Genomic DNA, 13,465 nt, shown 5'->3' with positions numbered 1-13,465 from the left:
GTTAGCTCATAGCAGGTCTCGTCTTGTAGTTGACGCATGGCTTCCTGAATGTAATCCTCCCGTGGCAATATAACCACGTTACCACCCTTGTCTGAGGGATTACAGACTATGGAAGTGTCCGCGGCCAATGTTTTCAATGCTGCCTGTTGTTTTTCGGTCAGGTTGTTCCTTAGTCCAGATACTTTTTTATGAATGCGCATATTCCTTAGATCCTTGATCACCAGTTCCGAAAAAGCGTCTATCATATCCGTTTGTGTTGGAGGTACAAACTTAGATTTAGGTTTGAGACTACTATTCGGAGCTTCCTGTTCCACCTCGACTGCCCTTAGTCTCTGAGTCAGGGTTTCTGTCGGTGTTGGCATCACCACTGCCGCACTCTCATGTCGTAGTTCTTCCAGCAGTTCCAGGGATGTCAAATCACTGACCTTTAGGAGATCCGTGTCTTTAAATCGTGATCGGATCATTTTTGCTTCATCTGTAGTTGGTTTAGTTTTAAAGTACTTGTGTAGACGGAGCCTTCTAATGAACTGAAATAGATAGATTCTGGTCTGAGTGTACTCAAGATTGTTGTCAGGACAGAAGGTTAATCCCAGTTTGAGTACTGATTCTTCTTCAGATGAAAGAGTTCTTGCAGATAAGTTGATGATTGTGAGATGATCTGTATATCTTTCAGATCCTACCATCTTGCTCCCCTTTTGCCCCTCGCTTTGCGCACTGGAGCCTCCGCAGTCACCGCTTTTCCTCTTCCCCTTGCTTTTCCGACCACCTCTTCTGGTTTTCCTCCGCTTTCTGGGGGTTTGTTCTTCCCTTCCCTCAACTAGTTCATTCAGATCACTTGGAACTCTTGTTGAAAAGGGGTATCCTCGGTATGTTTCGGGGTACATCTGGTTTCATCATCTGATTGTTCTCCCTCTGTAACTTCAGACTCAGATGTTTCCACATTTGTTGGTGCAGCCGCACCAGCCGCTTTGTTCTTGCTAATCAGATCCTTCCGCGTTTGATCATACTTTTTGGAGAACGTAAGGACTCGTCCCATGGCGTAGTCCCTTTCGTCTCTGTCAAATTTTTCTTGTTTGCGTGTACGGATTTTCACCTCGTATTTTTCCAGTCGTTTCTTCATCTGGGCCCTCAGCTGATCTTGCTGTTCTTTATCCTCATTGAGTGCTAGTTCCGTCTCCAAGGTTTCAATTTCCTTGAGGACCTTGTCCCTGTCGCTCCAAGCGAATTGTACCAGCATTTCCAGCATCCCTTCACAAGATTTGGCGATGCGTGCAGCCCATGTTTCCAGGAGCAGAGGGTCCGGGTTCTCATAGGCGGGGATTGTAAATATCCACAGACCCCTCGGCACTCTTTTAACTTCTATGTACCCCTGAAGTGATGTGCCTTCCCACCACTTGCGGAGCTCACGCTCATACAGTTTCTCGAGTTTCCCATATTGCGTGACTAATATGCTGGGAGCTTCAGTTGGTTTTATCACGGCTGGGGTGGTGACATCAGGATTCTTGTTTTTAAACATTCCAGTCGCTAAATCGCGACAAGGGTGGTAACGTGGTCATATTGTCACGGGAGGATTACATCCAGGAAGCCATGCGTCAACTACAAGATGAGACCTGCTATGAACTAACCACTAAACAACGATACCAATCAAGTATTGATGAGTTACATGAATTACTCAAACAATGGTGTGATAAACAGATGCTTGAGACTGAGTAATATTTTTTTCTTAAAACAACACATACAGTTACCCCCACCTTCTATTACTTGCCCAAAGTACATAAGAGGATGGACAAGCCACCGGGGCGCCCTATTATTTAATCTATGGGCAGCCTCACTGAGAATCTTTCTAAATTTTTAGACCACTTTTTGTTTGAAATGGTTTTGGGACTTAAGTCATATATTCGTGACACTGCTGATTTCATTGAAAAAATTGAATCTTTTGACTGGCACTCAGGGTATTGCCTACTGACACTTGATATCACCAGCCTCTACATGAGCATCGAGCATGCACAAGGGATGAAGGTGATTGATTACTTTCTAGGGAAGAGATCTTTGAAATACGCAAACATAATAGCATGCTGATGGAGTGAATTGCATTCTGTCTCCATAACAACATCTTTTTGTTTCAGGATGCTCTATTTAGACAGCTCTCCGGCACAGCCATGGGTTCCTGCTTCGCCCCCAGCTATGTGAATGTATTTGTTGGCTATTGGGAGGAGCAGGAGGCCTGGGCCCCGGAGAAAGAGCAATGGTCTAACTCTATCGTCTCATGGTATCGTTACATAGACGATCTTTGCATAGTGTGGAATGGCTCGGTTGAGACAGCTCAGCAATATATTGCAGTGCTGAATGAGAATGACTGTAACCTGATCTTCACCGGCCAGGCCAGCACAAGTGAGGCAGTGTACCTAGATCTAAAAGTGGAGGTGACAGATAATAGGATCGAAACCTCCCTTTATAGAAAGCCCACGGCAGGAAATAGTACGCTACATGTGACTAGCAATCATCCCCAAAAACTTATCAAAAGTATACCCTATGGCAAGCTATTAAGGTTGAAGCGCAACTGTTCAACCAATGAAGATTTTGAGCTTGCGGCAAAGGAGAGTAATGAGAGATTTGAGGCCAGGGGGTACAGTAAAAAATTGCTACAGAATACTCTCGAAAGGGTTAGGATACCATCGAGAAATACCCTATTCACCAAAAAGAGCAAACCCATGACTGATACAGGGAAATTCAGAATAATCACCCCCTACTCCCAAGATTGCCAACAACTCAGAACAATTCTGAAGAGACATCGGCATATTTTGAAAAGTGATAATATCATAGGGAGTGATGTGCCTGACAACCCCCTAATCACCTTTAAAAGGGCTCGGTCTCTGAGGGACACTCTGGTACAGAGCCACTTGTCACCCACTCCCACGAAGACAGGAAAGCTGAAAGATGTGAAGGGCTTTTTCCCTTGCGGACGCTGCAAGGCCTGTGCCAGCAGTAAAAGGGTTTAGACATATGAGATCATAGGGTGTAGACAGAAAAAGAAAATCAATCAGTTCCTAACCTGTACCACGCCATTTGCAGTTTACTGCCTCAAATGCCCATGTGGGCTTAAGTACATAGGGAGTACCATCAACCCCGTAAAATTGCGCATCCTGGAGCAAATGCGGGCTATAGCCAATAGGGACTTTACATATCCTGTCGCAAGACACTTCTCTATTAAACATAACAGCGACAGAAGTCTCTCGCAATATTACTGCTTAGACGCAATTTCTGAAAATATCAGGGGAGGAGAGACAGGCTACAAAAACTCCGTAGACTGGAATCTCGACATATTATAGACTGTCAGACCAAGGCCCCTGGTGGATTAAATTGTGGAGAAGAATTAACAGTACACCTAGGCAGTTGAGTGATAATGAAGCAGAAACAGAGTGCAGCGATCAATCTTGGATAGGTTAAACATACATATATGAAAAAAGAAAAACCCATAATGAATTTGTTATTTGCTATGAGTTTCCCACCGTAAATGATGATGCTTTAGTATTGGATAGACTGACTAGATCAATCTATCAAATGAATGGAATGATTGACCAATGTGTATTTTTTGGATTTTGCAGGATTTTTGTTAACTGTATAGTAATTTTTTAACATAGTGCAATGAACAACACAGGGTGTCTTTGGGACATTTTAGTGCATTGGGCTCTGGGAATTGAAGAGGCAACCTGGGTGGTTGCCACAGGCCGATCCACAGCGAGATCTTATCCCCTGCCTTCACGTAATAACATTACAGAGGTTATATGCCGATACACGGCGATATCACATTGAGAGTAACGTTTTCCAATTTATAAATGTTTGCTCTAACTTTAAAACTGCCATAGAAATATCGTGGTGATAACATCAATTCAGTGCTATGTTATTGTTTATTTACATATACTAGCAACATGGCGCTTGCGTGCCTGTCCTCTCTCTATGTCCCATACTAAACCTGTGTGTGCATTTGAAATAAAATGGCACTCTGGCGCGCGTTGCGATGTAACAACATTGAGGAAGGAAGCGTGCTTCCAAAACGCATCTGTGCGAGTAAAGTTGCTGTTTTGAATTGAAGATTCCCGTGTGTGCAGTCTTTATTTCCCACCCGGGACCGGGAGGGATCGAGCTTGAATATAGAGAGCGCGAGGCTCCGACGCGCTTGGACTGCACCCGCCGAAAAGAGTGCCACATACATTGGTGCAGAGAGCGAGGATATATATATATATATATATATATATATATTGCATATATATATATATATATATATATATATATATATATATATATATTAAACACACTCCTGGTTACAGTATTCTTTCACGAAAGAACCAGAGTCGGAGCCCAAATCTGATGCGGTGCTGTCAGGTTTATTTAGCAAAAGGAAACACCCAACGCGTTTCGAGGTCCGCCGACCTCTTTCTCACGGGTGGAGTTTACCAGTACCAACATTCATTTAAAGCAACATGCTGTTTTAGAATTATCACACGTGATCATAGACATAAAGAAAATAAACAAATTACGGCTGTGTTGGCCAAATTAGAAACAATGTTTCAGGTGAACAAATTGTATCAACTTTTCAGAAAATAATGGATACATGCGGAAGCCCAGCTGATAAATTTAGAATGTCCTGGGTATTTAAACAATGTTCAAATTATTTTACGAACTCATCGGTTAGAATTGCAGTTCATTTCAATGCGCGCCATTAGTGGCCAGCCCAATTTTACAGTACCATGTTACAAAATCACACCGGTACATATAATGGGATTATCGATAGGTTGTGTTGCCCCAGTGGGGCATAGAATGGGATTATCGATAGATTGTGTTGCCCCAGCTTTACATTTCGTTTTTTCAGTTGGTGCTCAGTTACACCTACTGGGGCGTGTACATAGGTAGCATTGTGGTTCTTGTAGTGTCTTAAAAGTGAAATTCATCGTGGTTCAAGCAGCAGTCTTTTCACCTTCCAAAAATTATTTCACATGGGTTTGCTTCCTCCACATAGTGCCACACGCACTTGCTTTCTTCCACCAAATTGACAGGCAGCGCTGTTCCTATATGATATTCTCAAAGTAGAACACCAGGACCTGTTCCTTAGCGGGGGGGCTGCTTCGTGACCTGAGCAGGCCACTTAATATTCAAAAAAGATTTCTCTTGCATTGAAGCGCCCACACAGCGTTTTTGCATGTACCTTTATTTTCGTCAGTTTGGCAGCAAGGAGTCCAGCACACAGGTAATTGCAAGTTTTCAAAGCCCAAATGCCGACGCGTTTCTGGAGACAGTGCTCCCTTCCTCATGGCAGGCTCAGGAGGCAGAAACCAGCTGCTTTACATTTCGTTTTTTCAGTTGGTGCTCAGTTACGCCTACTGGGGCGTGTACACAGGTAGCATTGTGGTTCTTGTAGTGTCTTAAAAGTGAAATCCATCGTGGTTCAAGCAGCAGTCTTTTCACCTTCCAAAAATTATTTCACATGGGTTTGCTTCCACCACATAGTGCCACACGCACTTGCTTTCTTCCACCAAATTGACAGGCAGCGCTGTTCCTTTATGATATTCTCAAAGTAGAACACCAGGACCTGTTCCTTAGCGGGGGGGCTGCTTCGTGACCTGAGCAGGCCACTTAATATTCAAAAAAGATTGCTCTTGCATTGAAGCGCCCACACAGCGTTTTTGCATGTACCTTTATTTTCGCCAGTTTGGCAGCAAGGAGTCCAGCATACAGGTAATTGCAAGTTTTCAAAGTCCAAATGCCGACGCGTTTCTGGAGACAGTGCTCCCTTCCTCATGGCAGGCTCAGGAGGCAGAAACCAGCTGCTTTACATTTCGTTTTTTCAGTTGGTGCTCAGTTACGCCTACTGGGGCCTGTACACAGGTAGCATTGTGGTTCTTGTAGTGTCTTAAAAGTGAAATCCATAGTGGTTCAAGCAGCAGTCCTTTCACTTCCAGGCGGGCACAAAACATGGGCGCAATTCTAGATCAGAGCAGTCCTGAATTACAACAGAAACCCAATTGGTTAATATCAGCAGGTTTTCGCAAATGCACAACTTGCAGGGCTTGCAAGTTTGGAGTGAACAAGACTCATTATAGAACTCCTTTTTCTACTGTTGATATCCCAATTAAAGGTAGCCATACCTGCAAAACCAAGTATGCTGTGTATGTCCTGACGTGCACTTGCAGCCTTAATTATATAGGCAGTACAAAACAGCAAGTGCACGTCTGGATCCTGCAGCATATCAGGGCTATCTTACATAGTGACCAGGCATATCCAGTGGCTCGCCACTTTGAAAGCACCCACAATAAAGATCTCAATTGTCTCTCCTACTATGTAGTGGCTTCTGTCCCCAAGCCTAGAAGAGGAGGCAATTGGGAGCTTAAATTGAGGCGATTAGAGTCGAGTTTGATCCTCGAATATGACAGCAAATGGCCTAATGGCCTCAATAATACCGAGGATCTACGCCACTTTCTTTAAACGCTCACTCTAATATTTATATGCCGCACTAAGAAAACTTGTCATCCTAACAGCATCTTAGTGGCTCCCTAGATAGGTCAGGTTCCCTGTGATCTAGGGAGGTGACCCTTTCTGATACTTTGCACCTAATGAATAATATGTTCGTATACTCTGATGTAAGTGGCTGGTCAAGTTCCTTGTCAGCCACTTCTTTGCACATTGTTCTGCTTCTTCACTGTATATAGTATTCACTTTTATATTTACATATTCATGAAGACTAGATGTGAGATTTTTTAGCACTCATTTTACACATGGTGTCTTTTTTCTTATCTTTTTATATGATGATGTATTTATACTGGTATTAAATGTTTTTATGCATGTTTTTAATAAGACAGATAGGAAATGATCTATTCTCCTCTAATGTCTAAATTAGCATTCATACATTATATACACAGATTATTATCATCATGCACTCACAGCACTTTTTCCTTTTTTCCTCTTCCCTCTATCTGCATTTATGCACAAAATACAAATTACTTCATGAATTGCAGACTGCGATTCAATGACAATTTGTTATTTGCACTTTCACCACCTTTTCCTGCTCCCCCACTGTTTACAGGTCGCGAACTTTGCACATATGCTATCATTTGCACAGGGATTTATCCCAAAATAACTGAATAAGAACCTTTATGAATATAAATGTTTGTTTAAAAAGGAATAATTTCTTATCAAAAGTTATTCTTGTAAATGTAACTCATGTAGTACATGTAATCTAGCTGGTCATTTACAACGTAGAGTCTTTTTTCTACCCTTATGATCATGTGACCGGAATGTAAAGTGGCGGGGAGGCGGGCTTGCACTGCATTATAAAATTGAAAAAATTCATTGAATCGATGCATGTGAGCAAGGGCTTTGGAAGCCCGAAACGCGTCTTGCCCTCGCAATTTTCAACCTTTGCAATAAATATCTGTGTATCCTGACTGTGGTCCGTCTCCTACTTGCCTGGTGGGTTCTGAGTTGCACTAGGACCTGAAGCGGCGTTTTTGGGAGTTTACGCAGATATATATGGGGGCCGAGAAAAAAGGGGGGTCCCAAAACGTGTTTTCCCCATGCAATTTTCCATGGGGACCTTCAGCCAGGGCTACAGCCCGAACGGCTGAACGGAATTACACAAAATTTGGCAGAGAGGTAGAGTTCTGTTCACAGATTGTGCGTATTGTTAAATAGTGTAAATCCGTTCAGTAGTTTCTGAGAAAATTGCAAGTAAAATCATAGCGATATCTAGAGACGGAGTTCAGCACGCATACGGAAATCCGTTCAATAACGAGCGCGAGCTGCATGCTGATTGGTTGTTAACTGTCTGGTAACACTCAAAATCAGGAAGTGTTGGCGGCCATCTTGTGTCTCGGTAGAACCGAGGTAAAAGAAAAGAGTAAAACAAAGTTGAGAAATAAGGGAAGGGGGCAGGCTAGAAACATTCTGAACCTCTAGGCTTGCTCAGGGGGTCGTACATGTATGTTTAGGCTTTTTTTTTATATAAAGAAAAATCGCGGCATACGCATACGAAAATCTGTACAAATACGAACCGGCGCTGGTTGTTGATTGGCTGTGAATACTCCAAACCAGGAAGTGTTGGCAGCCATCTTATTTGTCAAGAGAGCCGAGTCACAAGAAAACAGTAAAACAAAGTAGAGAAATAATGAAAGGGGGCAGAGTAGAAACATTCTGAACATAGAGTGTTGGTCAGGGGGTGGTAGATGGATCTTTAGGCTCAATTTTTATTTATTTTTTTAAATAAAACATCGCGGGGTACTCGTCCAGTTGGACTCGTACTTGGTGGAAAAGGTGTAGAAAAAAACTAGAAGTCCGTTTTATTAATTAGGTCCCGGGGGCAGCCAAGGCCCGTGGAGGGAGTTGCGATGGGGCAGGGAGGCGGGGCGGGGAGGGGCAGGGAGGCGGGGCGGGAGGGGCAGGGAGGCGGGGCGGGAGGGGCAGGGTGGGGGGGTGATAAAAGCCAGCATAATATGGATATTTGGAGGTAAGTAAAGAATGTAATTAACAAAACAAATTTCGTAGCGTGCCCTGCATTGCAAAATGCGATGCAGGGTACGCTACGAAATTTGTTTTGTTAATTAAATTCTTTACTTACCTCCAAATCCAAATATCCATATGCCGGTTTTTATTACCCCCCAACCTGCCCCTCCCCGCCCCGCCTCCCTGCCCCACCGCAACTCCCTCCACGGGCCGAGGAGTCAAATATTTTGCATAATGGGGGCTTGTAAGGTGCTCTGAGCACTGGGGAATGGCACTCCTCTGGTTTTATTTTGAAGTATTCGGAGAACTAGGATCCTACTCCCAGCAATCTCGAGGAGTGGCACCCCTCGGGTCTTTTAAAAAAAATATATGTTTTGAGTTCTCCCTTCCTCTATCCCCGTACACATCGCAGGGAATGCCACCTTTCTTGGGCAGTAATATGTAAAATGACCTTCCAGCTCCGGGTACCTGCATTGTCTAGAGTTTTTTATTAATGTTGGGAGGGTGGGCTTGATAATACGTCCTTGTTAATTCCCATAAAAGCGCATGTTATAGTGTTAACACGGGCTTCTATGGAAAATAACAGGACTGTATTATCAAGGTCATTATCACCGTTTTATCCGCATTTTCCTGCCAATAAAACTGTGATAATCTTTACACCGGTCTTTGATAATATGCACCTAAGTTTACTGGTCCAAAAAAGAGCACTGGGCCATATTATCAACAAAAGGCGATACATTATCGCCGCTTTTATCGGCAGGAGATTGCCGATAAAGCGGTGATAATGGTCTTTATAATATGCCCTTGTGAATTGCCATAGCAGCCCATGTTAATATCAGAACCTGGGCTGCTATGGGAATTTACAAGGGACTATTATCAAGCCCATTATCCCCACATTATCGTCAGTTACTGGCGATAAAAGTGGCGGTTATGTATCGCCTTTTGTTGATAATATGCCCCTTCATTTCTATGATAATATGTAAAACTTTCCTTTTTGTTGTGTAGCAGTTGTACTCTGTACGTATGCGCAGCCTCATTTCGAAGCCCACATTTTTTTATTTTACTTCAAGTTCAACAAACAAACCTTTCTTTATTTCAGACTTGGTCACACGTATACCTAAATACTAATTTGAAGGACGTAAGTCACAGGCATTACAACGCGTGTTCGTCAACACAAAGACATTATTAAGATTATGTGTGGTAAATGGATAGTACTTGTAAAAGCATGCGTGGTAAAACTATGAGGCATATTAGATTATCGCCACTTTTATCGGCAGGAAAACTGCTGATAAAGCGGCGATGAAGGGCTTGATAATAGGCCCTTGTGAATTCCCATAACAGCCCAAGTTAACATCAGAACTTGGGCTGCTATGGGAATTTCCAAGGCTTTATCATCAAGCCCATTATCGCCGCTTTATCGGCAGTTTCCTGCGGATAAAAGCAGCGATAATGTATCGCCTTTTGTTGATAATATGCCCCTTCGTTCCGTGCCCTGCAACGCATTTTGCGATGCAGGGCGCAGGATACGAAATTCATTTTATTAATTTAATTGTTTACTTACCTGCAATCATCCACATTCCGCTGTTTATAACCCCCCACCCTGCCCCTCTCCCGCCCCACCTGCCTACCCCATCACAACTCCCTCCAGGGGCCGCGGCTGAGTTATTTAATTGTACTTACCTTCAGCATAATAAATAATAAAAAAATTATATATTATAAAATTATCACCTGTGGAAGATACAAAAAAACATACTTACAATATATATTTTACAACACAAAATAATTTGTAAAACATTTCATTGGCCTTTTTTGCTGTTCTCAGAATATATTGAACGTCACTACAAACAGTGAGTTCAATAGTACTCATCACATAACAACGGGCAAAAAAAAGACAATCCATAAGAATATCTTAAAAAACCCAGTCAACATTCTCAATACCAATATAAAAAATAGAAATAAAACATATCTTAAATGTTTTTGTCTAAGAGCAATTTCTTACGTAAATATGACACATCTGAAACAATCACAAAATAACAAAACATTATGATTAATTTTCTTACACTGTAAATAATGTTACTTACAAATATATGCTGACAAACTACACAGCAAAAACTCCTAAATGGTTTTACACACTTTTCCTTACGGACAAATAGTATGCATCAAGTCCTTTGTTTGGAAGTTGTTCAATAGTAATCCTGAACGACCGCCTCCCAGCCTTCTGATCCAAAACCACAAACATCATCTACGGGTCCCCCAGGACTCATCCACCAGTCCGACGCTGTTCAACATCTACATGGCCACCCTAACACAAGTAGCTCAGCATCACAAATTCAACAACATCTCCCACACAAAGAACACCCACCTTATCCTCTTCCTCACCAAGAAGTCACATACCACCAAAAGCAACCTCCGCGACACAATGAAGGTCGTCACCAACTAAATAAAGAGCAGCACTGTCAACACAAAATGGCAAAAGATAAAGGTACTCATCCTCAGATCCACCCCCTCAGCCTCAGACAACTCCTGCTACCTGACTGCACTGTGAACAGTATTAACACCTACCAACCATGTCCACAACATAGGATTCAACCTCAACTCCTCCCTCTCCATGTGTAACGAACTCTACACCGTCACCTCGTACTGCTATAACACCCTTCACATGCTCTGCAACATTTACAAGTGGGTCCTAACCCTAAGAAGAAGAACAGTGACACAGGTCCTCATCAGCAGCAGACTACACTGTGGCAAAACACTCTACACATGAATTGCAGGCGCAACTAACGAGAGCAGTGAAGCACAAGCCGCGAGCCGCAAGCTGAGCCAAGCCGCAAGGAGGAAAAAGGAGGAGGCCCTGTGGCGATCTTGCGGTGGACCTGCCACGGGGTGTCAGACAGCGGGAGCATAAGCCGCGAGGCAGAGAGAGGCGGCGGCTCCTGTAGTCCTGTAGCAGACCTGGGGCTGATCTGAGGCTGCTGCCGAGGTGCCTCGGTGAGATTGACAGCGGGAACCAGAGGGAGGAGGTGAGATGCGGCGTTTTGCAATTGAGCACAGCAATGCATAGCTGAGTCTTGTGGTCGCAGCAGGTGCGGCACTGCGAGCATCGTGGGTGGACCTGAAGCCACAGAAGCCACAGAACTGCGCTGAGGGCGTCGTGAGTGCCGTGAGTGGGCACCGTGAGTGGCGGGCCAGAGATTCCTGCGGGCGCTGCGGGGGCAGAGTGTGCCTTGAAAAGGTCTCCCAAATAGCTGCTTCTGAGCTGTTGGTCTTCTCCGGCCTCCCATCCCATGACTTATTAGCACTGTTATTGGGGGTCCAGCGGGAGAACTCTGAGGCTGTGGGCAGCGCGACGCTCTTCCAGCAGTGCAGTGCTGCAGTACAATCAGACCGCTTGATGGAGGACTGGACTGGAAAAAAGGCCTGAAGAGAGAGCATCCGGCCTTATTGCTGGTCGGTGTGAGGCAGGAGAGGCAGGACCTGGATGCTAACGGCCCCCCCTTCACATCTCCTTTGCAGACGGGCAGAGTGGAGAGAGCTTGAGCTAGAGCAAGGGATTTATGCAGGAGGCTCGCTCGCTCCCACAGGGGTCCTCTCGGTTACAGGTGTCCTCCTCCTCCTCTGCAAAAGGACCTTTCTTGATCTTGAGTCTACAACAGCGCCATAGAAGTCATAGAGATCATTCTACAGCTTGAAACATCCTGATTCAACTGCAAGGGTCCATCGGAGCCTCTGATGACTCGTGGCCCAGAGAGACCACCTAGGATTTGACAATCGCCTGCAAAGCACTTTCCACAGTACCCCCAAGGCATCCTTACGGACACAAGCAGTTTGATTGAGCCAGTGAGGAGGACAAAGGGTAAAGGGCAAGCGTTGTGATACAGAGGCCGCCGTCAGTGGCTGATCATTAAACCCTGATTACCTAGCCATACCATTTAACAGTACTAAATCAGCATAGCATAACTTGCCTGCTTGTATGGTATTTTGGGACACCTGGAGTGTGGTACCAAAGTTAGTGGCCAGCGGAACGACCTCTGCTCCAAGGACAAACTACTTGAAGGGTATAGGCCCACGGAATCAAGTCCTGTAGGGGAGGAGGTAACCAGCTGTGGCAATCGACCACCACAATAAGAGATGGACAGAGACTGCCAGAGCTTGTTAGTCCATCCGCGGGCTCAGGGCAGGGCTGGGCTTTTGCCCTCTAGAATTAGACCGGCTCAATCACAGCACCAAGTACAGAATGCGATTGGGGAGGCAGAGGAACACACTCCCTCAAAACAAAAAGAGAAGGAGAGGAAAGACTGAGACTCCTAGTGTTGCCACTGAACAAATTCTTGACCTGTCACCAAGTGTGTCAGGTGGCATGGCAGCTAGCTTACCCCATTCACTTCCACAGGAAGCCAGTTCTGTTGGATACAAATCGACTGGTCTCCAACCAAAAATAACGTCAAAGTTCTCCTTTCCGAAAGATGCAGGGTCATCCGTTTTTTCAAGCAACATGAAAATCATGGGGTTACCTGTTCCTTTGAGTCCTATAGTTACCATCTGCAAGGCCAGTTTAGGAGAGACTACAGCATCAAGAAAGTCACCAATAAACCAACTGTTATAGGCAAGTTGGATGAAGAAGAACCACAAGATGGGGGGAATCCCCAACATAACTACGTCAAGCAGAAAAGGGTCCTCATCCTCAGTCTTGGTTGGAGAACACATACCACTAACAAATGCGCAAATTCACACAGATCCAATGAGGGTTCTGGCAGCCAGAAACATACCCCCTCTCCAGGTTAGTTCAGCCTTCAAGCCCGACGATGCCACATTACCCACAAAAGGCAGCACAACCGATGCGACGGAACAAGGAGAGGATTTCCATGCAACCACACAGCAGGAACCACGTGAGCATTCGCCTACTTGGAAAGAGGGTGATATTGACCTAGCCCAGTCTTCAAGCCAAAGGCAGAGCTGGCCTTTGCCTCCACCA

The sequence above is a fragment of the Lissotriton vulgaris genome, chromosome 2_1 (assembly GCF_964263255.1).
Source record: "Lissotriton vulgaris chromosome 2_1, aLisVul1.2, whole genome shotgun sequence".
Taxonomy (NCBI): domain Eukaryota; kingdom Metazoa; phylum Chordata; class Amphibia; order Caudata; family Salamandridae; genus Lissotriton; species Lissotriton vulgaris.
This window is presented reverse-complemented; position numbering follows the sequence as displayed.